Source organism: Ochotona curzoniae, unplaced genomic scaffold (genome assembly GCF_017591425.1).
Source record: "Ochotona curzoniae isolate NIBS_2020 unplaced genomic scaffold, NIBS_Ocur_1.0 scaffold_4505, whole genome shotgun sequence".
Taxonomy (NCBI): Eukaryota; Metazoa; Chordata; class Mammalia; order Lagomorpha; family Ochotonidae; genus Ochotona; species Ochotona curzoniae.
In genome coordinates, this window is record NW_024467118.1 from 38605379 (window position 1) to 38630256 (window position 24878).

Sequence of the window (24878 nt, forward strand, 5' to 3'; positions counted from 1 at the left end):
ACATCTTCAACTTAAATGTTTTATTTGTGTAAGATCTCATGTGTATATCAAGTCTTTCGTCGAAATCTCTAAAACTGAATGTTCCAAACCAAAAATATATTTTCTTCTAAATATTAGTCATCATCTTTTTCTCAATGAAGTCTTCAGAAACAACAAATAACTTCTTGAAATGCAAGGTTTTGTCTCCTAACATGAACAACTGACCATGGAGATAGGAGCGATGATCTAGGAGATTATCTTAGGGCAAGTGTTAAGAGGCTGTTAAAGGGCCTGGCAGGATGGCTCAATGGCTAAATTCTCACCTTGTTAACACCAGGATTTCTCATGGGCATTGGTTTGTGCCCTGGCTGCTCCACTTCCCAGCCAGCTCCCTGCTTGTGTCCAGGGAAAGCAGCAGAGGATGGCCCAAAGAATTGGGACCCTGCATCTGTGTGGGAATCCCAGAAGAAGTTCTTAGCTCTGGCTCCAGCTTAGCTTAGCTCTGGTGACCTCTTAGGGAATGAACCAGGGGATGAAAGCTCTTTCTCTCTGACTCCCCTTCTCTCTGATAATCTACCTTTCCAAAAAAAAAAAAAAATTAGTAAAAATCCAAAAAAAGTAATCTATTACATTTTTTGTAGTCCGACAAATGATCAAAACACTGCTTGATTCTCCCCCTCCCCTAGGAGGAAAAACAAAACCTCAAATTGAGAAATATAAATAAAATAAGAGTGTTTAAACAGAGGGAGACAGAGACTGAATCATTCTGCAAGAAGACAAGGTCACAAGCCTACCAATAACTTTTTCTTTCAACATTATGAACATTGATTTTTAATTGCTTTAAATTTTAACACACAGGGACATTGTTTTCTCAAGTATAAAATGCTTTAATGAAATTGAAATAATCTGCCTAAAAGAAAAGTACGACTAGTTGTAGAGATTTTAAATAAATAACTGGAGAGTTGGGGAAGATTCTATAGAGAACACTGATATGGTTTCCCTGCCTGCTGCCCCCAAAAAGGCAGAGCAAATATATAGCAAAGCACCATACAGTACGTCCAGACAGCATTTACAAACACCTTGGTGAAAAACTGCCCACCAACCTCAGATTATTTTAATGTACCTAAGCAGAAGAAAAGAGGGGTGTGGAATGAGGAACTCTAAAGGTCTTACCTGAGACAGAACCAACTGACCCCAAAAGCAGATACGAATTCATGGAAAGCCACAGGTGAGTGACTGAGGAAAGAAGTTGACATTGCAGAATTTGACTGCGGACTCATTGCATGGCCCTTGCAGTGAAGTGCCCTGATGGAGGAGAAGCAGATGCACGATGGGAACTGAACAAGCCTCCACTCCAGGGGATAACTGTAGAAATTAAAGTCAAAATTAAACAAGATGGAAACAATATAGAGAGAACAAAATGAGAAAACCCAGAGCTGTGTGGGAGCAAGGAAAGACCCTGATTTCACATGAAGTAACTACCACATTCTGATATGTTACCACAATATCAGAAGGAGGAGGTCTGCAAAGAGAAAAGTTTTTATAAATTCTGTGTTTAATGTTCATGAGAACTAATTTCTCATATAAATGAGAAAGAGAAGTATAAATATAAAATTGAAAGCAAAGTTATTATATCAATAAAGAGAATAAAGAATAGCATAATATGCTTACAGAGAATATACCAGAATGATAAACCCAAAAAAGAGGGTTAAAGTGTAACCTATTGTGTCAAAATGTAGTTGGAAATATTAATAAAAATAATACAGGGCATGAAAAAGCAAGATAAAGCAGAAATAAAACTTAGAATTGATACTACAAACTCAAGAAATAGTGTTTAATAGAACATTTCAGATATTAATACAAAAATTAGAAGAGTGAAAAAACTACCCATAACAACAGAATAATATTGGACCCTGAAAACTTGACAAATCTACTAGAACAATATGTGAATAACTTTTAGTTGATGGAATACAAATTAAATTTACTTCTTTCTATTTTACTTTTTAAAATATTTATTTACTTTCGTTGCAAAGGCATATTTACAAAGAGAAGGAGAGACAGAGCGAAAGAGCTTCCTTCTGCAGGATCACTCGCCAGGTGGCCATAACAGCCAGAGCTGAGCTGATCTGAAGCCAGGAACCAGAAGCTTCTTTTAGATCTCTGACATGAGTTCCAGGTCCCAAGGCTTTGGACCATCCTCTAGTGCTTTCCCAGGCCACAAGCAAGGAGCTGGAAGAGAAGTGGGGGAGACAGGACACAAACCAATGTCCATATGGAATCCTGAGGTTTACAGGCAAGATTTTATCCACTGTGCCATCTCACCAGGCCCACTTCTTTCTACATTCATCATACTTAAAGAAGGCACAAAATTTAATGAACATACTGATTATTAGTTATCCCTGAAATATACCCCTTTGTATATAAGCTCCTTAATGGAGGGAAAAACGTGTTCACAACATGTGTAAAATAAAACAAAGTTACTGAATCATGGCATTAGTTTACCTGCTACATCAAAAACTACTAGAAAAAAAAACAAATGAATACATATTTTTGTATTTCATAAAATGCATAAATATCCAATAGCTCTATGTGTACCGAACCATATTGTATATATTGCTTTCAACCGATAATGTCACTTAAATAGAAGTCCGATGGACTTGTGACTGCCGCTAAAGGACTATACTATTATGATAATACAGGGAAAAACAGTGGGGTGGGAGAGTGTAGGAATTGGAAAGGTGGAAGTGGAAATCCCTGAGCTTAAAGGAGCTGCATCATGAAAACTTAAAAATATTTGTAATGCTACAAATAATCTTTCCTCTGTGGCTGAGCTCACTACATACACGGTTAATTTAAAGCATTCTGCTCTTAGTACGGTTTATTGAGATAAACAGGAGGAAGTTCACAGAGATATCATTCTCCAAATCATACCTTAGGTTAGAAGCTGAAGATAAGCTCTTAAGCTCACACCTCTTCACACAGCGTTCAAATGAGCAGGATTGTTTCTGTATAGTCAATATAAATTTATGTTAAGATCACATGGAAATGAATTGAGTTCAAAGGAGAATGCTGAGCTTTAAAAAGAGACAAAATAAAAAGGTAAGAATAAATATTTCTGAAAATTTTGAAGTTTTTCATGTGCTGTCAATTGTTTAGCCCAATAATATTTACTGATTCATCATAAGGGACTGGAAATATTCCAGATACTACACATCACATTAGATAAGTATGGGTCAGGGACACACACGACAGAATCAAAATGATTTGGTAATCATCCAAAAATTATATTACTTAGAAATATTGGCAAAAACAGTTTATATATCAAATTGCATCTGCTATGCTAATAATTCATGTGACATAATATAAATGAGAATAATGCAGTTAAAATTACTACAAAATTCTCAAAATAGAGTTTGTGTCTCTCATCAACATCGGAACATGTTTGTTTGATGTCTGTGTATATCTTCTTTTACAATTTAAAAACAATTCCAAATAAATTCTTTTTCAGAGCCAGAAGGCTAGAATTATGTACTGGTGAACAGAAGGATTAGGTTTTGATCATCAAAAACCAGTTCTTGTAATGAAATACAATGATTTGCCTGAGTGAATTCCCCAAGTGAGTAATTCATTCCATGAATATAATCAGTCTCTTGCAGTTCATTAAGCAGGTTTCATTAAAGATCAGAAAAGAATAAAGGGGAAAATGGACTTACAGATGTATTAGACAGTACAGCTGACGAGGGTAACTTTAGTTGTTAAACAGGGAAAGAATAAGCTCAGCATTGTGGCATAGCTGTTAACACTGCTATCTGCTAAACCAGCATCCCTTGTGAGAGCCTGTTTGTGTCCTGGCTGCTTCACTTCTGACCCAGCTCCCCGGTAACAGGCCTGATAAAGCTAAAGAAAGACCCTTTGGCCCCTGTACACATCTGGGAGACCTAGAAGAAACGTGCGACTCCTGGACTCAGGTTGGCACAGTCTAGTAGTAGCCCTCGGGGAGTCAGTCAGAGCATGGGTGATCTCTCTTTTGCTCTTACACCCCCTCTCTCTAACTCTGTCCTAGAAAAAAAAAGAAACTTACAAAAGGGAGGAGACATAATTAAATGTAGCATGGCTACCTCAATGTGGAAGTTTGGTAATAAAAATATTTAGAAAATGAAAACTAAATTGCCAAAAACATGTATGTTTTCTCCAAAAAAAACCCCACGAGCCCCTGAAAATAGAGATTAGAAATCACTAATGAGCAGGTAGCTAAGGCTTCCCTACTCACTATCAAGACAAATTTGGAATGCACTAATGAGAGGCAATTCTTTTTTTTTTTAAGATTTATTTATTTGTATTATTTTTTTATTGGAAAGGCGGATATACAGAGAGGAGAGACAGAGAGGAAGATCTTCCGTCCAATGATTCACTCCCTAAGTGAGCGCAACGGCCAGTGCTATGCTGATCTGAAGCCAGGAGCCTCTTCCGGGTCTCCCACGCGGGTGCAGGGTCCCAAAGCTTTGGGCCGTCCTCGACTGCTTTCCCAGGCCACAGGCAAGGAGCTGGAAGGGAAGCGGGGCTGCTGGGATTAGAACCGGCGCCCATATGGGATCCTGGGCGTGCAAGGCGAGGACCTTAACCACTTGCGCCACCGCGCCGGGCCCAAAAGAGGCAACTCTTATATTTAGAGATGTTAGTTATTCTTTTAGATAAATGAGTAAAGACGATGGATGGTAACGAGTAAGACAATACCTCCTGAAACTGGAAAACAAAACAAGTGTGTAGAGGAAGATAATTCAAAACTGTTCGGAGTTCTTGGGTATTGGTGCCCAAGTGACAATAATAGTACTAGGTTATCATTGAGAGAGAGGCAAGCTGGCAAATTTGGGGGATATGGGGGGTATTCTGGTGACTCCTAGCAGACAGATTGGCATGTACTTTTAGAAGACTTTGGACCATTCCCAGTGAGTTTGACCATGATCCTGGCCACTATTTCTAATACAGGCACTGGCATTTGGCGCCACTGCCACCTTGAAGTAGAGATATGTCTTTCAGACAGAAAGACTTTGCCCTTAACAGTGGAGTGTGTCCACTCCTTTCCTGCAACTTCAGTGGCCTGAGCCATCGCAGATTTATTTAATGATAGCAGTAGATGAAAAAAAATATAAATACACTCGTTTGGAAGTTTTACACAAGGCAGTGAGACACTATTTCTGTTGCAGCTCAGCGTACAAGTCTGTCCAGTAAAATCTCATCTGAGGGTTCTAGAAGCTGACCATAGATGACTAAGTGCCACCCTTAGCTCCTGCGATACGTAGCATCACAAAGGCAGTGGTAGCCACACAGGAGACTGATACGCTGTCAGGAAGCTGACTGACTTTTTAAAATCTGTTTGTAGGATGAAGATCAGGACCTATTTTTCTTCAAGAGAACAGCCTGCAGTACTCTTTTACTACACTTTTGCAGGGCATCCTCTGCTTTTCACATCTTGCCGTCAGAGTATAAGGCTAGAGATGAAACAAATCCCAGTATCCACAGCATTTCTTGTCATTGACTTTATTGATGATATCTTTACTGCTAGCTTAAGAAACAGATTTTCTAGAGCCTGTGTAAGAATATGGATACTGTGATATTTCTATCTGTAGTCTTTGTCATTAACATTGACAAGTTTCAGAAACTTTCTCAATGCATTCAGTTACTGTGAGAGTATTGGTTACTGAACCAATAGTCAGAAAAGCGTTCCTGAGAAAGTTAAGCAAAAATTGTGACTTGTGAGATCATTCATGAATAAAAAAAAGTTGGTGGTATTAAAAAACTGGTAGGTATACTTAGCTATTGCAGACCACATATCCCTAATTGTTTCTTGCTCTAGTCAAAGTGATGCATTGTTGGTTCCCAACAATAGCAGACCATGTAACATGCAATATCCAGGTATTTAGGAACTTTCCCCTGGGTTTTTTATGTTGCCTGTCTCTGCTGGCGCTGTATGCCTCAGTGGCTCCTACTGAAATGGATTGGAATCCCAGGGCATCAGAAATCACTGCTTATGGGAGTTTTTCTCTTGAACACAGGAATTACTGGAAATGGACACTATACCACCTCATTAAATAGCAACTCTTGGCCTGTCAATGAGCCCTACTGAGAACAAAGCACTTGATCACTACTTTAAGTGACCTAAGATCTAAGTGACTTATTTCTCATATGGGGACTCACTTATTCCTCTAATAGCTTAGGGTCAGCTTATCAAAGCTCCATCAATAAATGGAGCTGGCATACCTAAGACTACGTTAAATAGCATACCAGAGGTTCAACTAACTCCATAAGTGTGTGCTGCTAGAGGAGAATAAAGGATTCATAGGTAGTTCCCTTTCCCTTGCATATTTAAATAAAGCCCACCATTAAAGATATGCCAGGTGATAGTGAGCTTTGGTCCACAGATGAATCTCCAGAACTCAGAACAATGAAGTCTAATGAGCCACTGCAGCAATCCACTCTGCAGATACTCATCCTTTAAGTGAACTCAAAAGTTTTGCCCAATGGATCAAACTGTGTGAGACAGAAATGATTCTGTGGATCACTCCAAAAGTAGCTCTCATCCACACATCTATAGACTGCTGGGTCATTGTAAATGGATTATTAATATGGTGCAATGAGTCATTAATTAATAATCAGATCATTAAAGGAGTTCCCGTGTGGGTAGGGCAGCTGTAACAGCAGTCTGCAGAGTAAAATGGAAATCTAGTTGTCACTCAACTGGTGCTTATGTGTAAAGATCAAATCAAAAGAAATTACAGATGGAACTCACAAGCTGACCTAGTATACCCTCAAGAATTTTCACAGTTGCCCTTGACAGAATAAGACACAGAACCCAAGTCAGATTTAAAATAAGCAGCAGCAACATGAATTGCCCTAGGGAGAATAAAGTTGAAACAAAGTAGAAGCCAAGGATACTGCACAGCTTCTCTCTGATTCCTGCCAATGAGATCAGGTTAGACACTGTCATTAAATGTAGCAATTTACCTTAGGAATTTGAACTCAACAGATTGAATGCATCAGATCACTAGATTGTAATCATGGATTCTATAAACACCTCATGGCCATCAACATATATTCCATATATGGATATTCCAAGGAAGTGCATAGACACAAAAAAACTATTGTGACTTTTAGAAAAGAGGAAAGAAAAAGCTTCTGTTCTTTTTGGATATTAAACACAACTCCAGTTTGAACAAGACCAGCAGTCACTGTACAAGAAACAGTGCAGTTTTAAAGTTTTTAATTCAGTGACATCTTAGGACAGAACCTGATGGAAAGTGACAGAGCTACACCACGGGCTACTTGAACAATATATGCACAAAGCACATCAGAAAGGACAACTTATCAGATGGCACTCTGGATATTAAAAACTGTACTCCTGCAAGGAAACATGACACTGAAAAACCTGTGTTGAGGAAGACTGAGTTGTAAGCCTGGGACATAAAGGGTCAACAAGCTATGCCAGTGAAATTCCTGACTCAACAGGTGCTCAGTCATTCTTTTTTTTCCCCATTGTGAAGCAAAGTCTTTGGCCACAACTTGTGATCTAGGCTACTAAGATTTCTCTAGTGTAACCACCTTATTCAAATCTGGGGACATTGTTACTGTCAGGCATTTTACTGCCGCCAAGACTCCACAGGAATGGAGCAACATAACAGGATAGGTATTACATTTCTTTTTGTTGCAACTTTTATCTCTCTTTTTAGGATTCATTTGTATTTGTTTTGAAAGGCAGAGTTAAGGAGGGAGGGAGAGTGAAAAAGATCTTCTATTCACCGTTCTGCTCTTTCACTCCCCATATGGCTGTTGGTCAGGGCTGGGCCAAGTCAAAGTCAGAGGCCAGGAGTGCCATCCCGGTCTCCTACACAAACAGCAGGGGCACAACTACTTGTACTATTTTCCATTGCTTTCGCAGGAACATTAGCAGGGAATGGCACAACTGGGATGTGACCCAGTGCTCTCGTGGAATGCTAACAATCACAGGTGGTGGATTGAACTGCTGTACCACAATGCCAGCCCTGAACCGTGGACCCTTGACCAATCAGTTCAGGTGGCTGACATTTCAAACTACCTTAATTTGTTCAGCATTTTGCTTTCTTCAAAAAGACTTGGGTCACACCATAGGGGCACAAAGTCTCTATGGAAATTGTTTATTTAGGTCTCTGACAGACAGCATCCTATACCACAGGCTACTAGATAATAGTAAAATTCACCTCACTGACTTGTGATGAAAACAAGGATTGGGAAAATTCCAATTTCTTTTTTTTAATATTATTTTTCATTGATTACATTGCATCATGTGACACTGTCTCATAGGATCTGGGATTCCCCCAATCCTTCCCCAGACCCTCCCCCCATGGTGGATTCCTCCACTTTGTTGCAGTATTACAGTTCAAGTTCAGTCAAGATTCTTTCATTGCAAGCATAGAGTCCAGCATCTTATTTTCCAGATAAATTCAACGATTTCTTGGGGAGACCATCTCTGCTCTGAAAATTTTAATTTCTTCAGAAATTTCTCCAGTGCCTGGTACAAACATACACACATGCTCTCTCTCTCTCTCTCTCTCTCTCTCTCTCTCTCTCTCTCTCTCTCACACACACACACTCACACACACATATCAGCACAACTGTGGTGAAAGGAAACGAATCACAATAATGCTGTATTTGTCACCACAGATTGATATCCTTCTTATCTCACAGCACCAGCATGATGATCTAGTTGCTATACAAGCACTCATACATTCCCCACACCATTCCAGACCAAATTCACTAGTAAGGTGGTAATGGACACCTAATAGCTTTCAATTGTCTGCTAATGAAAAAGCATGGTGTATTCTTGCCAACCCCTCATGTTGTGCGTACAATTGATAGAAGTGAAAATCAAACTGGAAAAGATGCTCAGGCAGAATAGTTACCAGCTGTCTATCTATTGTCCTACCACACTCACTTTTTGACCCCATCAGTTGATTGATGCTGACATGTGTAGTGCCTGGTTGAACACCAGCTTCCAGGGATGTCAGAATATTCTGTGTGATCTGGTTTCCCTGAAGCCCAGGAAATGTACTATCCAAAAAAATAACAGGGAACAAATGAGAGCAGATGACATCCACACAGGTTATTCAGTGACCAATATACTGTATCATCTGTCGCCAAATTGGGTTGATCCTTGATTTTACCAGACTGAATATGATTTATCTGACTTTTTTTCCAGGCTGAACACTCATTATGTGCTACATTTTTGATAAAGTCATTCATGTATATGTAGTCTTTTGATTCATGCTTGAGTGTTTAAGAGTGGTTCTTATGATTAGGACATTTTAACACCCAGGCATAAAAACAGGATCGACACCTTTTCTGGACTCATCATTTTATGTATGAATAGCAATCTCTGTTTAGGACTCAGAGTGTGCTCCTTGGTCTTCCTTAAGCATACGTACCATCTGGAAGTTGGCCAGTTCAATTAGGATACCCATTCCTAGCAGAGAGGGAATGGGTTCTCTACCTTCAAGACAAAGATAAGTGCTGACCATGTTCTGTGTCGGAAGAGGTGCAAGACCCACTGATCATATGCAACTGAAGCTCATCCTGTTCTGTTTTCTCCTGTTTGTAAGTAAAGATGTCTTCTGTTCAGGGCCCAGTACAGTGGCCTAGTGGCTAAAGTCCTCTCCTTGAATATGCCAGGATCCCATGTGGGTGCAGGTTCTTATCCTGGCAGCTCCATTTCCCATCTAACTCCCTGCTTGTGCCTGGGAAAGCAATCGAGGATGGCTTTTGGGTTTCTGCACCCACATGGGAGACCAAGAAGAAGCTCCTGGCTCCTGGCTTCGGATCGGTGCATCTGCAGCTATTGCCCTCACTTGGGGAGTGAATCATCAGGTGGAAGATCTTCCTCTCTGTCTGTTCTCCTCTCTGTCTGGTTGACTTTGCAATAAAAATAAATAAATAGATAAATCTTAAAAAAAAAAAGGTTTCTTCCGTTCAGTGCTTGTATGAGTTTGCTTTCTTGATACCTCCTATACTTGTAAATCATGATGTAGACTGACTCCTGAGGTTGCTGATGCTGGCAGCAGACATCACAATATTTCTGATATCCTCCACAGTGAGAGTCCTAACTTAAAGGCAGTAGGTAATAGGTGTCACCTACTCAACAGCATGGGTTTACACAACCAGAAGCTATGGGTTTTTAATAATTCTTTCATCCCTAAATTTACTATACTATCTGAATCTACTTTTTTGTCAGCCATGTTGATTTCTGCAAGTGTATTCGCAACACATATTCTATGAGTAGACAGATAGGTCCAAGATGATACACCTGCAGGAGAACCATCCAATTAAAATATTTATGAAAATGCTTATGAGAGTGCCATCTCAGCCCAAGCAGTTTAATTACACGGGGTCCCCTTGTTCAAAGCTCTTGATAGTGGACAACCCTTATGATTTATTTCCAGGGTTTCCTCTGTTCCCATTCTTTCCCAATAGAATGGATCAAACATCTGCTGACTTAAACGTGTTCTCTCAATGAACACAGTGAAAAACAAAAATACCATCTTGAGGCAAATGTGTATACAAGGGCAAATTACTTTCTGAAGTGGTGACATATTGTATAATTCCGCTGAGTGGCTTATCTTCAGTAGTGTCAGTGAAAATAATTTTGACTACAAAATGACTAGAAATAATTGTTTCTTATTTTTAAATAAATGAAAGTAGGCTCTATTTGGATTTAAAATGGTGAAGATTGAAAGAAAATGTGGAAAGTGCTCAAACCCTGAAGGGATATATTGTTTTTGAAAGTCTAACTCAGAGATTCTAATACAATCATTTCTTAAGAAAGAAAATAATCCCAAATCACACAGGTAAACTGTCATGGCTGTCAAATATCAATGAGCAATTCATCATCAATCATTAGCATTTTGTCTCACGGAAAGACTCTGAAAGCTGTCCAAAATATCATTGACGGACCTGAAGGCTACCAAATTCTTGACAATGTTTTCATGAGGTCTTTTCAAATTTTACTTTTGAATGTTTAACCTCTTGCTAGTTTCACTCTCACCAGACTCCTCTTCAGATTCTGTGGCTCTACTTTAATAATCTTTATCATTTCAGAGCACAGTGGAAATGAAGACAATCTTTGTACATGATTTATAGAGAACATATCACCATAGCAACCATACTGTCATTTTGGAAATGGGTATCTTTACATTTAACTGATAATGATAATGAGATATGGCCACATTGATAGGTAGCTTATTTTTTTTTTTAGCTCATTTCCCTTCCATAATCGCCTTATTTCATTTATGTTATCCAATAGGCTAATAATCTGTATACTTTGACAAAGACTGGAGTTAGTATATTTCTTTTCAATGTGTGGGGATATGTAGAGTTAGTTCAATTTTTTGAGAAACTGATGTCTGGTGGCCTTAAATAGTCTAAACAGAATTCAATAGAAAGGTTGATAAATTAAGTGTTTATTTTTCCCAAAGTGTTTATATTCTCCAAATATTAATACAAAAATAAAGAGTGCTTGGCATTTTGAAAATGAAACAAATTACTGATTAAAAGGCAGATATATAAAGAGAAGGAGTCACAAGAGAGAAAGATTTTCCATTTGTTGCTTCACTCCCAATGTGATGGCAACAGTCAGAGCTAAACTGATACAAAGCCAGCAGCCTGTAGCTTCTACCAGGTCTCCCATGTGGGAGCAGAAACACGAGGCTTTGGGCTGTCCTTCACTGCATTCCCAGGCCACAGAGAGCTGGATGGGAAGTAGAGCATCCAGGATGTGAACTGGAACCCACATGGGATCTTAGCAGATTTAAGTTTAGGATTTCGACACTAGGCCATCTTTCCCTGCCCAGTGCTAATCACTTTTTGAAAAAGATTTATTTATTTGTATTGGAAAGGCAGATATACTGAGAGGAGGAGAGACAGAGAGGAAGATCTTCCATCCCATAGTTCACTCCCACGTGGCTGCAATGGCTGGAGCTGTGCCAATCTGTTGCCAGGAGCCAGGAGCTCTTCCGGGTCTCCCACACAGGTGCAGGGTCCCAAGGCTTTGGGCTATCCTCGACTGCTTTCCCAGGCCACAAGCAGGGAGCTGGATTGGAAGCTGGGCCACCGGGATTAGAACTGGCCACCATATGGGTCCCTGCGTGTTCAAGGCGAGGACTTTAAGCACTATGCTATCGCGCTGGGCCCTGCTAATCACTTTTTAAGGTAACAATTCTTAAAACAAAACGAAACAAAATCCTTATGAATGTACTTATATATGCATTTATTTGAAAGTGCAGCAAAGTAAGACAGTGATTCACAGACAAGGAGAGAGGGAGGGGAAGCGTGTGAGTGACAGAGATAGAGCTCAGTTCTAAATTCATTAGCATTACTGGAAGCAATCCAATGCACTGAAAAGGCAGAGAAATCTCGTGCTTCCCAGGAACGGTTTGACTTTGCAGACATTCTGTGCATACTCAACACAGGACCAACAGAGAAAAGGCACATTGGGTATGTCAACTAGGGAAGCCTTCAGATCTGAAGTCCTTGCACAACTTGCAGCAGGATCCATAAGGAACTGCTGTCCAGCTGGACACAATCTCTTGTCTTAGACATATCTGATTACCATTCTCTAGATAGTTGCAGCTTACCAGTGCTCTTTGTTTGTTTCTCAGTCAACAACCTCAGCAGGAGCTATCTGTGCTAGTTTTACTACACAACATACAACTAGATGAACATTTCTGCTTGGTCTGGCAAAGAAAATATAATGTCTCATGGAGAATCTATCAAGGGACAAATCTTCCCAGTGTCCCTAAAGCTGGAGAAAACATCCTAAAGTCATCTTTAAACTCTGCCTCTTTTAAAATAAAAGATTTGTATATGTATATAAATATATATATATAAATATATACACACACACACATGTATTGGAAAGACAGATTTACAGAAAGAAGGCAAGACAAAATGCAAAAATATAAAAAGGAATTATTTAAGAAACATAAAGAAAAAAAAAAAAGCAGAACAAAGCCAATGCTGAACAGTCCGTCATTCTTATGATGATTCATTAACTGTGTGTGGTTAGCGTTGTGTTCAGTTTTAGACTCCTAAATTCATGACATTTTATTAACTACCGGAGTAGAATCAAACCACAGAGCTAGGTCTGCTTGTGAGCGTTGATATTTAGTTTAAATGTAATGTAAATGCAATGCCACACCTTTAAAATATCCGATTTAGTTTTTGGGCTTAACATGCGCTATGGTAATGATACCAACTTTCAAAAAATTCTGTATATCCAATCAAAATGAATTGATGATATATTAAAGCCTTTCATTTTTCTTTGTACTAAAGTTGAACTTTGAAAAATTGAAAAATTATATGGTGTGCTATAAGATCTTTGTCGATTCATGGAAGTCATTACTGCATACTTATACTCTACTTATACTCTTAAGAAAGTACCACCATAGCTGGCTTCCTGGGCCACTGCAGTCACTGAGGATCACAAACAATCCATGCTTTCAAGCAGATGCCTGTGTCTAACTGAAAGTAAATACACAAAGTATATGATTGCATTCACTAAAAATGAAAACTTGCCATTTTATTTATCAGAGCAATTACTACCTTAAATAATGTGAGCACCATGAGTTCACACTGCTAACATATGGAAGACTATCAGCATCCCCTTAGAATATTGTAGATATTTATAATTTGTCTATTTCACTAACATGAAGCATGTTTGGTTGATTTTCCCTGCTCTCTTCTAACTGCAGGTTCTGTGACTGGTTGTCTAGCTCCTAGAAGTGAGAGCCTCCCCATCAGGTGAACTGTCCTAGTGATGTCTAAGGAAGGGAAAATAAGTCAAGCTACCAAACAGGTGCATGCATCCGTCTTTTCAGCTAACACCCTGTTAAATGAAGAGGTGTGACATTTTGTTATGGAATAACACTTTTAATTATATTGCAATGTTTTAAAATTGCAGCTGAATGTAATACAATTTTAGTAGCTCATTTCTCCTGGGGCATCAACATCATTTATCACTCGTGATGCCATCTGCCATGTCTGAAGCATCATGATCAGCAGTTTATGTGGAAATTAAAACACCGAACGGGTCTCTCTTCAACAATGCTCGGAGGTCAGGGACAATATTGCTAGCAGCAGTGAATATGCATTTTCATCACACACTTGAGAGGCATCCATTAGACATATTTTACAGCTTTCTAGGTTAAGACAAGCCAAGCATTTCCTTACTTGCACTGCCCTGACATGGGGGTCATTCAGTATAATAACCACCTGAGAGACGTAGTTTCCTCTATGCTGTTCTGCATTTGCAGTGACATTCAGCAGCAAATGCTCAGCACTAGCAGTGGAAGCCTTTCCCTTCTGACTCCCATCCTCTCCCTTTCGCATGCGTGCTCTTATGACATATTTATGCCAATTGCTGTTAACACACAACAAAGATTTTCTCATAATTCTTGTAAGTTTCAAACCTTTTACATTTAAAGTAATACTTTAAACGTTTTAATGAGCCTTGAAGTTCAGTGGAAGAGCTACAATATTCACTTTTGACATCTGATTTTCTCTCAATGTCTGTTTTGTTCAGTATGGCTTAGTATAAATTTTACACATCCATCAAACAACTAAGTTTGAGTTTTGTATTTGTGTTAAAAATAAGTAATGTGAGTGTGGAGTAGTAACTGGTGTTTCAGAATAGAAGGTGATTATTTCTATTTGTGTACATTGATCTCGGTGTGTGTGCTCTGTCAATATTGATCACGATTTTCAATGCAGCTTCTCCTAAGTTCAAAGCCAAGTACTACAATTACATTCAGCTTTATCTTTTTTTCCTCGGATATTTTGCCTGATTTAGTACTGTGCGTTTTCATATAAATTTGGGAAACAAATTGAGCACATTTAAAAATAATTCTAGGACTTTTGATAGAAATGCTGCTTTATTTGTAGAAAAACTTCTGGTGTATAATTTATGAACTTCATGTGCATCAAGTAGTTTACACCTTTTTAAAATATTTAACACATCTCTCTTTCATCTTTGGTATACCAATGCTACTCACACTTTACCGATTTACAGTTAACAAATAAGCTTGCCGGTAACTGGAGTCATTGGAAAAGGTGTTGTGTATTGAATCTATCATGGTGCCTTGATGCGCCATGATCAGCAGAAGTTCGATTGGCTTTTGTGTGTTGACTTTATACTTACTTAACAAACACCTTAAACTTACTGGCTCCAGGAAATATTCTTATTTTACGTAAATTCTAATGGACTTTACAAAATCTGATAGATAATTTTAGATAATCATATTACCTACAAATAGGTATTTTTTTCTTTACAATCTGTAAAGAAAATATACATACCAACATTTTTTTATATATATAACAACATATATAGTTGTTGAAGACCTCATCTTTTGTTTTTGTTAACACAACATTGAACAACTGGAATGTTAGCATGTAGGGGATGTTTTGGCACCATAGTGCATGTAAAAAATTAAGCTATTCTTTGCAGAGTTGACTTTGTTTATTGTACGTAAAAAATAATACATGCTTAAAATATCACCGAGCTGTAATATAATTTAAAACAATGATAAGTAACTTTAAGGGAAGTTGACATGCTTGGCATCCTAATATTAAGTTTTTCTGGGAAGTGATTCCTACTGTAACTGTAACTGAAAGCGTAAATTCCTAGTATAACTGTAAACTTGGATTTCACTGTGTTTCTTATTTACTTCTTATTTTAACCATGTGTGAATCTAATTATCATGTAACTGATACTTCAATTTATGTAATATAATTTAAAAATCTGTAGAAATATGGTTATGATTCTGCAGTATTGATAATCAACTCCATCAATATGCTTTTAAGTTACTGGGTTAACTTGAATTAATATGATTTCTAAACTTGATATTATAGCTTGAGTGACAGAAACTTTTTGAAAACCAAAAAGTTAACTGAACTTCTTTGAAAGGTTCTGGACTTTAAAAAGTTTAGACTTGAGCTGGTGCGGTGGCCTAGCGGCTAAAGTTCTCGCCTTGAACATGCCAGGATCCCATATGGGTGCAAGTTCCAACCCCAGCAGCTCCAGTTCCCATCCAGCTCCCTGCTTGTGGCCTGAGAAATCAGTCAAGGATGGCCCAAAGCCTTGGGATCCTGCACCCACATGGGAGACCCAGAAGAGCTCCTGACTCCTGGCTTCAGATTGGCGCAGCTCTGGCCATTGGGGTCACTTAGGGAGTGAAACTTCCAACAGGTCTTCCTCTCTGTTTCTCCTCCTCTCAGTATATCTGACTTTGCAATAAAAATAAAATAAATCTTTAAAAAAAAAGAAGTTTAGTTTTCTGAGTTTTGCCCACTATATGGGTTCAGCAGTTCCATAGATGGCACACGTTCAACAGACTTACTGAGGCCTGAATTTAGACTAGTGTGATGGGATGCTCAAGGTGAAAAATGACTGGGAAGATACCAAGGATTCCTGCAACTATATGCCGGAGTGAAGCCAAACAGCAAGCTAGAGAATTTGAATGTTCTAGAGTGTAGCAGCAGATCAAGGAATGCTGCTGCTAGAGAAGAGAGTAGAAGCAAAGCATTTGTAGGATGAATTTTAGGGCAGAAAGACAGAAAAGGAGAGAAAAGGAAGTTAGCATGCTTAATTCAGAGATAATCATGTCCTTCATATTTTGGGCATATGGATTAAAGTATACTGTCATAAACTGTACAATTCTTATAAAATTAATGCCTGTAAGGGAAGTACGGCTTGTCAAGCTTGGTCTCTGTGAGCTTCTTTTCAAGATAAAATCAAGACAAGCCTGTATTTAGGTCAGAATGGGCATATGCATATTAACACATTTTAAATGAATAATATGCAGTTGCTTTTCATAGATAAGTGAATATTTTTCAAAAACCAAAAGAGAAAACTAAGCAAAAGCACTTAAATTGATAATAGAAATTCTGGAAACTAATTTCCCCAAATAATGACTATGTTATTATAACTGAAATTTAAAGAGCGACCTTGTTGAGAAAATTGTCTTTTATTTCCATTATCGTAATTGTACTGCAGTAATATATAAATTTTAATTACTGTGATGGAATTCTCCTTACACTTATAAATGATTTACTTTTTAATATTTAAAAATATCATCTTAGCACTGTTTCATGTTCTTTACATAGTGACATAGAATATTTGAAAATACTGCCTTAGCCTCTTTCTAACCATATTAGCTGTTAAAATGTTTGTGAATTAATTACATCAAAGCTATAAAATCAGTCTTATATTTTTAAAGAGAAGGCATAATTCACATAACTTGGAAAATCTTAAATGCCTTTTCTGTAAAGAGTTGGTTTAATGCACTTAAAGCAATAGCATTTCTTTCCTTATTGAAGTTCATATTTCTTGAACAGTAATGTTGGCACTTTATACATAAGCAATTTTCACTAAAAACATGCCAGAAGCATGAGACAAAATATTATCTATTAAAATTGCCTATTAAGAATTCTAGAATTCTATTCTCAAAATACTCCATATAATGTAAATCTCTTTACAAGTCAAAGCAGTGTTCATAACGTTTTAACCAACTTAAACATGATGTTAAAGGGGGCAGTATCATATTATGGAAACCCTAACTACTAATCTTTATGTATTAACAGTCCGCATGTACTGTCAAAAAATTCATTTCCTGGGGCCAATGTGATTGTGCAGCTCACCAGTCCTCCGCCTGTGAGCCAGCATCTCACATAGGCACTGGTTCAAGTCGGGGCTACTTCACTTCTCTGCACCCATGTAAGAGACCAGAACAAAATTCCTGGCTCTCAACTTCACACTGGCCCAGCTCTGCCAGCTTGGTCATTGGGGGAGTGAACCAGCAGGTGCAAGATTCCTCTCTCTTTCTCTCTCTCTCTTGGTAACTTTGACTCTCAGGGAAAAGAAATACATTAAAAAGAAAAAAAAATATACCCCCCCGCCCCAAATCTCTATTTGTCCAGATCTCTTCTCTCTTTCTTTTAATTTACAATATAACATTCTCTTTTATAATTATTCTGTTTTCATGGCATAATCAAATGACTGTACTATGGTCAGGCAAATCTATGTGAAACCTTGAAACCTTCCCATGCTTAAAAAACTAAGTTGAAAACACAGCAGTAGCTCTTATGTGTTCAGTTGTAAGCTTGGGTTTGTTTTCTCTCTAGTCATTTACATTGAAGTAGAAGAGGATAAATGTCTATTCACATTTTTTACTGCCCTGAATAGTTTCTGACAGATGAATTTCTTTAAAGAAGTACCACAACCAACACACACACACTTACACATACACACGCATATTTGGAAATTATAGCAAAATGCACTTCAAACGTTGCACAAGTTTGAAGGACAAATTATTATTCTAAAGCAGTAGACACATCACCATTTTTGCACAAGACTTTCTTAGACTGTGAGACAATACACTACCCCTGAAACTGAAGAATTGGAACTTGCAAGCCTAGAATATGAAACTTCAGTTGAAATCCTGCTCTACATTTATTTTTATAGGAAAATCTGAGGCGTGAATGCATCATGTCACATGGTAGGAAGCTGATCCGTTGTTAGAAAGAACTGTCTTTTTGCACACCATATAATTCCAGCTCTTCAGGCAAAGCTACTGTTGGAAATCATTCGGATTTCTGTTATAATCTCCATGAAAGCAGAAGGATGAGCCCATGAAAAACTTCATGGACACAAGAGGCGAAACTCAGAATATGCCCTAAACAGAAGAAGGTTAAGATGTAGTTGATCAACAGTTGCACAGTACAGGAGCAGGGCTGAGGTCTAGATGAGATTCAAACGGTTATTATAGTAATAACTATCATCATCACTATTATTATTCTCATCTCTTACTAAGCAGTTTCCGACTTAATTTTTGAGATGTATCTTCTAAGTCTTTTTGATTAGAAGAGGTGATCTAGGAAAATATTATGATGTTGGTACATATGAATACTTTTTAATTCTTGAGATTTTTTCCACTTACATCTATAAAATGAAGAAAATCATTAATATACTATTTTTAATCAATGACAAAGGGAATAATTTGATCTCATAAACTTAAGGGTTAAATGTGACTTGACTTTTTTCCATACAGCTCTTTGTGTCAAAATATTCATGCCAAAATAATACAAAAGCAACCAAAAAAAGTGTTTTAAGCAATGCCTTGGTTATAATACAGGGTTTTAGTGCTTGCTTCAGCAACACATATACTAAAATTGGAACAATAATATAGACTTTTAAAAACTTTTGACATGTCTCTGCAAAGTAAAAGTAATATAATAAAGATGATTTCTGAACCAATACATTTGTTATTGAGAATTTAAGGTAACTTTTTGGTAAAATTTAAGCCTAAATTTATAAATTATTATTTTAATAGTAAATGCAATATTTGCAATTATTGACTTATTTGCATCCCAACGTTTTGTTTTTTAACTAATTCATTTAATTCTTTGAAAAATAGTTACACAGCAACCTCCCTTTTACTGCTTCTCTTCTCAAATGGCCACGATAGCCAGGGCTGTGTCAGGCTAAGGCCAAGCCAGGAGCTCTTCCTGGATCTCCCATGGGGTAGCAGGGGCTCAACCAACGGGGGACATCTTTGCTGTTTTTCCCACGCCGTTAACAGGTAACGGATGGGAAGTAGAGTGGCAGAGACATGAACCCACATCAGTAAGGGAAGCTGGTGCTAAAGGCGGTGGCTACTTAGTGTCACTGGATTTGTTCAGCACAGGAACTTACCCACTCCTGTGGAGGAACATTGTTATTGAATACTCCATATTTCTCTCTTAGAAACATCTGATGCCATAGTTAACTAAGAAGATATCTCATCATACCGTAAAATACAAAAGACAACAATGGTAATATCCTCATTGCACATTACTCTTAGATTACAGTTGCAGTGTACCATGATGAGGGACATTACAAAGCCTGACATGGAAATTAGTCATCTGATTTCTATATTTTATATCACATTTGCGATTCAGTCTATGAGTAAACAACAAATCAGACTAAACGGTCTTTAAACAATAAAGCTGTATTGTGCTGGAGTGTTTATATTTAGGAAAGATGAGAATATTGAAAGCATGTGGGTGTTTTTTTTCCTCCTGACTTTAAGACTATAGAATTCTGCAGAAAACCATAGAGAGTGTATAGGGCCTTTACAGAAACGGATTAGCCTAACTCTCAGATTGTAGCATTTACCCAAAAAACATCTATCTATTTGTAAAGGAACCTAATGTCAACTGAGAACTGTGTAAATTTCATAGGCCCCAATTCTGTTGCTAACATTCCTAGATAATTTTTAATACATTTTCCCCCCTGGTAATAAATGAAATAAACAAACAAGCAAGCAAAAAAAAATAAACAATTAAAAAACAGTAAAGTTCTCTCTCAAGATGTTCCAACCCAAAACAAACTGCTGGTCCCCGATTCTCTTAACTGTGAATAAGTGAGCTTGGAGAAGATTGCTTTTAATATTTATTTATTTGTGAAATTTTGAAACAGAGTGTCAGTCAGGAATGCAATACAGCTCCACGTGGGAAGGATACACTCAGTCGGCTGGGCTATCACCACTGCTCCCAGCGACTGCACGGGCAGGAAGCAGGAGCCAGGAGTTGAAGTCATGAATGGATCTGGATACTCTGAAGTGGAATACAAACCCAGTGCCTTCTTGGAGGTGAAACTTCAAGCACGTTCATTTTTCTTTTTTTAATCCAGGGATTGGAGGATCTGTTCATTAGGTTAGGGCTGTCATGCGCTAGTCACATCTTAAAGGTCCTCCCTTGTCACTCCTCTTAATATCTCACAAAGCAATTAAAGTTCCAATGAGAGAGCTTTCACGGAGCTGTACATTCCACTGCAGTGACTTATCACTGTCTGAGGTGACTAGCTTCCAGAGATTCCCTTGTCACCCTTCTTTGAGAGAAAAAATACAGAAATGCATAGATATAACAGCCATCAAATGGAAACACTGGCCGCCTTTGTGGTCACAGGGGATTTGCGTGACTTTATGGATAAGCATCAGAATATAACACTGGAGTTTTCTTTCTTTGACCTGAATGGCAGAAAGGGGACACAGAAAGTGTGATTTTTGTTTGAAAATTTAATTAGAGCGTACATTTATGTTATTCTTTGAATTATGTATTTTGTTTTAAAATGAATAGTTAAAATATGAACGTGCAATCAGCATGCTCCCTAGGGGACTCAGTTCCTCCTTCCACCTCAAACCTGCCTTCACTTACAACACCTGCAGTAGTAGTACAGCAATCATATTTTAAATAGTGAAGTACACTAAACCTTTGCCTTTATATTAGTTAGTTCATGAATTAATTAGTGTAGTTTACCTATTTCTCGAATTTTTGTTATTGGTTCTAGTTAATGATTCAGTGTAGTCTAGTTTTCTTTAATGGCTTCTTTTCACAAAAAAATATTCATGCCCCAGGATAGCATTACTTGCTATATTTAATCAAAACAAACAACCAACCAAACAAACAAAAAAAACTATCAGTGCTGCTAAAGTTAACTGGAAGATGTACATCACAGAGCACAAAAACAGAGTCCTGAAGGAAATGACAGAAATGTATGGTGAAAATGAATAATACCTTCTGAAAGTATTTTGTGCTTCCAGTTCATGGCAGTAATTGTTCAAAATAGCAATTATTCAAACACATTGACTCAACTGCACAATTTGTTTTCTTTCATTTCATTACTAGATTACTGATGGGTTATTAAATTAAGGGGGGATATAATTGACAATATGTTAGAAGCTCAGTCAGAGAAAAGACTTATTTAAATAACCTTAGTCTTTCAACTATAAAAGCTCTAAAATCAATTGCAATTTATTTTGTTAAATCAAATCTGTACTTACATTTGGTTCTTACAATACAAAATCAATGAGTTTAAAGGAGCTAAATTTATTTGAATCCTCTGTGTATTATCAACTTTCAAACTATCTTTTGACTTTAGGAACATATTTAGAAAAATACTTTGCTGTGAACTTCCTGAGTGCATAGGCACAATTCTGATCTACTTTCAGAAACTTCTCTCTTTAAAGGGTTTAAATTCCTTTCTACCAGAAATTTAAATACAGGAATATAGATCTTTCAATGTCTTCTTAAAGTGTTTATGATAATCAAAGTGCCTCATTTTAGAAAGTTTTTTCATTTCAAACTTGTACCAGTTTAAGGGGATGATAAGACATTTTCACCCATGAGTTCAGTAGGGTGGGAGCACTGCTTTGCATGCACACTGCCCAGCTAAATCAATTCGAATGGCACCAGAGGGTCTAGAGAGGTCAGAGCGGATTCCATCAACACTAAGCAAGAACTACAACATGTTAATGCATTCAAACTAATAGTAAAGGGACCCCAGTGAATACCATTGTCATTGGTGTACTTGAGGCATTGAAAATTTCATTCCTTGTTAGTCTGATCTGTCTCTATTAAAAAGGATGTGCTGGCAAGCAGTTTCAGATAAAAAGGTTCATTTGTCTCCTTCTCAAGTAGAAAGTTACAGCTACTGATTTTTACTTCTTCTGTAAAGGAAAGTGAGTGAGAAAAATTGATCTATAGCAGAGAAGTCTCAAAGAAGCCTGGAAATGTGTCTAAAATTGAATTGTTACAGCTCAGCTAATATAGATGATTCGGATAGATACTTTGCCTTTTCCCAAAACCCTTTAGGAATTTGGCTCTAAAACAATAAAATCTCAGTACGATATTAATAACTGATTAGACTTAATAAGTAACTTTTTTCGCAGTGAGTCCACATTATGAGCAAAAATTCTTCTTCCTTAGAGGATTCATATCAGATTCTAAAATGAATAAATGAATTTGCCCATTTCTCCTATGCTTGAAAAAAATATCCTATATGAACTTACAGCTGAAGATGTGAAGGTTAAACCTGAATATTCGAACATTTTAGTCCTGTTTTCAGGGAATTTTGTGGAATGTTTTCTCCCCTTCACATTATATATATCACTGCCAAGTCAAGAGAAATTCTTTCTTACTCAAATTCTTTCTTTCCATGATTTCAACCTTTCTGTCGCATCCATTTAGCCTTATTCTTGCCAAGTATCTCTTATCATATTTAAATCCACCAGCCTCATTCACATGTTAAATATTTACTCAGTGCTTCTGATTTCGTATCTATCTTGGACTTGGTGTTATGATTCAATGATATTTATGTGGAATTCATGTCTCCTCTTTCTTTCTCACTGAGGAAAAACAATAAATACTTAAATCTTCTGGATGAGAAAATGACAAAACCTCAATTTTCCAGAAGCCCACCAAAAATAAAAACAGAAGGGGGGTCACACTTGGATTTTGACACCAGATTTTAAATTACTGCACCCTGTCATTTTGACAAATGTATGAAATAACATGCTCATAAATATAATTTCAGGGCACATTATAAATAAAGCAGTGTCGCAGGCAAGAACTGGGAGTTTTGGGAATTGACTCAGCTAAGGCATTCTAAATATAAAGCAATAGTTGGCCAAAAGTTGTTCTTATGCTAAGGAGCTTTGGGTGTTCGAGGTCATAAGGGAACGTCAACAGAGGCCAGAGATGGAAGGAAGACAAACCAGTGCCAGTTGTTCTCTGGGAGTGAAATCTGTAGGCGTGGCACTGCCTTGACACGTTATGATTGGCAAACTAGAGCTTCATGCAGTCACATTGCTAAAATATAATTGGTCACTTGTTCTGCTGTGCTCCATTCCCTGGGCATGCAACGATCCATCAGATGATCTCCTGGCTGGCATAGTGATTAATCAGTAAATAAAATACCCACACCAAGTCAACGTGAAACATCACTCCCAAATCAAAAAAAAAAAAAAAAAAGCCACTGGGGCAGGCATTGAGTTGTTTTTCAGCCCTGCCTTTTAAAAACTGCTTATGTCTGGTTTTGTTTGTTTTTTGTTTTTTCTTGAGGTAGACATTATCTCCTCTTCAACCCTGTCTGAAGCCACCCTACAAGGCAAGCAGGGTTCTACTGCAACAAAAATAATCATGTGTGTTTAGTTAGGCACGTGTATGCATGTTTATATGCATATATCTATGTTTTGCGGAAGTGTGCGCACTTATAAGAAGTATGTATCTATGCACGTGTTTGTGTTAGTCAAGCTGAAGTAAATCTTTGTGACTGCATCTATAATTTACAAGAGTAAGTGGACTGGAAGGAAGAAATTAAAAAAAATAGAAATGAAAGAAAGCTTATGGTATCCTACTATGTGACTGATCTAAGTTGTACATAGGACTACTTTCAACAGAATATCAAAAATAATAGTTTTCTTTGAATTCAAAGCCTGAAAAGATACTTCTCTTCCAATAATTTCATACTCAAACACAATTTTGCAGATATTTAAGGCATCTCGCTGTTTCTTAGGGGTTATACGTTTTAGGGAAATAAAAAGAATGATTTTCTTGTATAAGAATTATAAAGTTCAGAAGAATCAGAATAGGCTAGTTGAGTGTGGGCTGCTGCTTAAGGAAAGGAGTTGCCAAGGCAAATCGGAAGGGAAAGAAGACAAGGGGCTAGAGGGTCATAGAAAAAACAAAGCAGAGATTGGAGTGACATTTCTGTACTCCAAGAAAATTGCAAAATGCACTGAGATATTTACCAGTTGAGCAGCAATTAATTTACTATGTGTACATATCCAGTGAAATGCCAGAATTCCATGAGGAATGTTTCAAGAGAGATACTAGTGAAAAGTAAAAGTTGAATAAGAGTTTCAATAGAAGCCCAAAGTCTTTTCATTTATATATATTTTGAAATCCTCCTGATTATTTCTTCCTTTGACAGCAAGACTGATGAATTAAACTATGTTTAGCATTATTTTACAATGTGTTTATTTTTATTGTTGGCAACCACTACT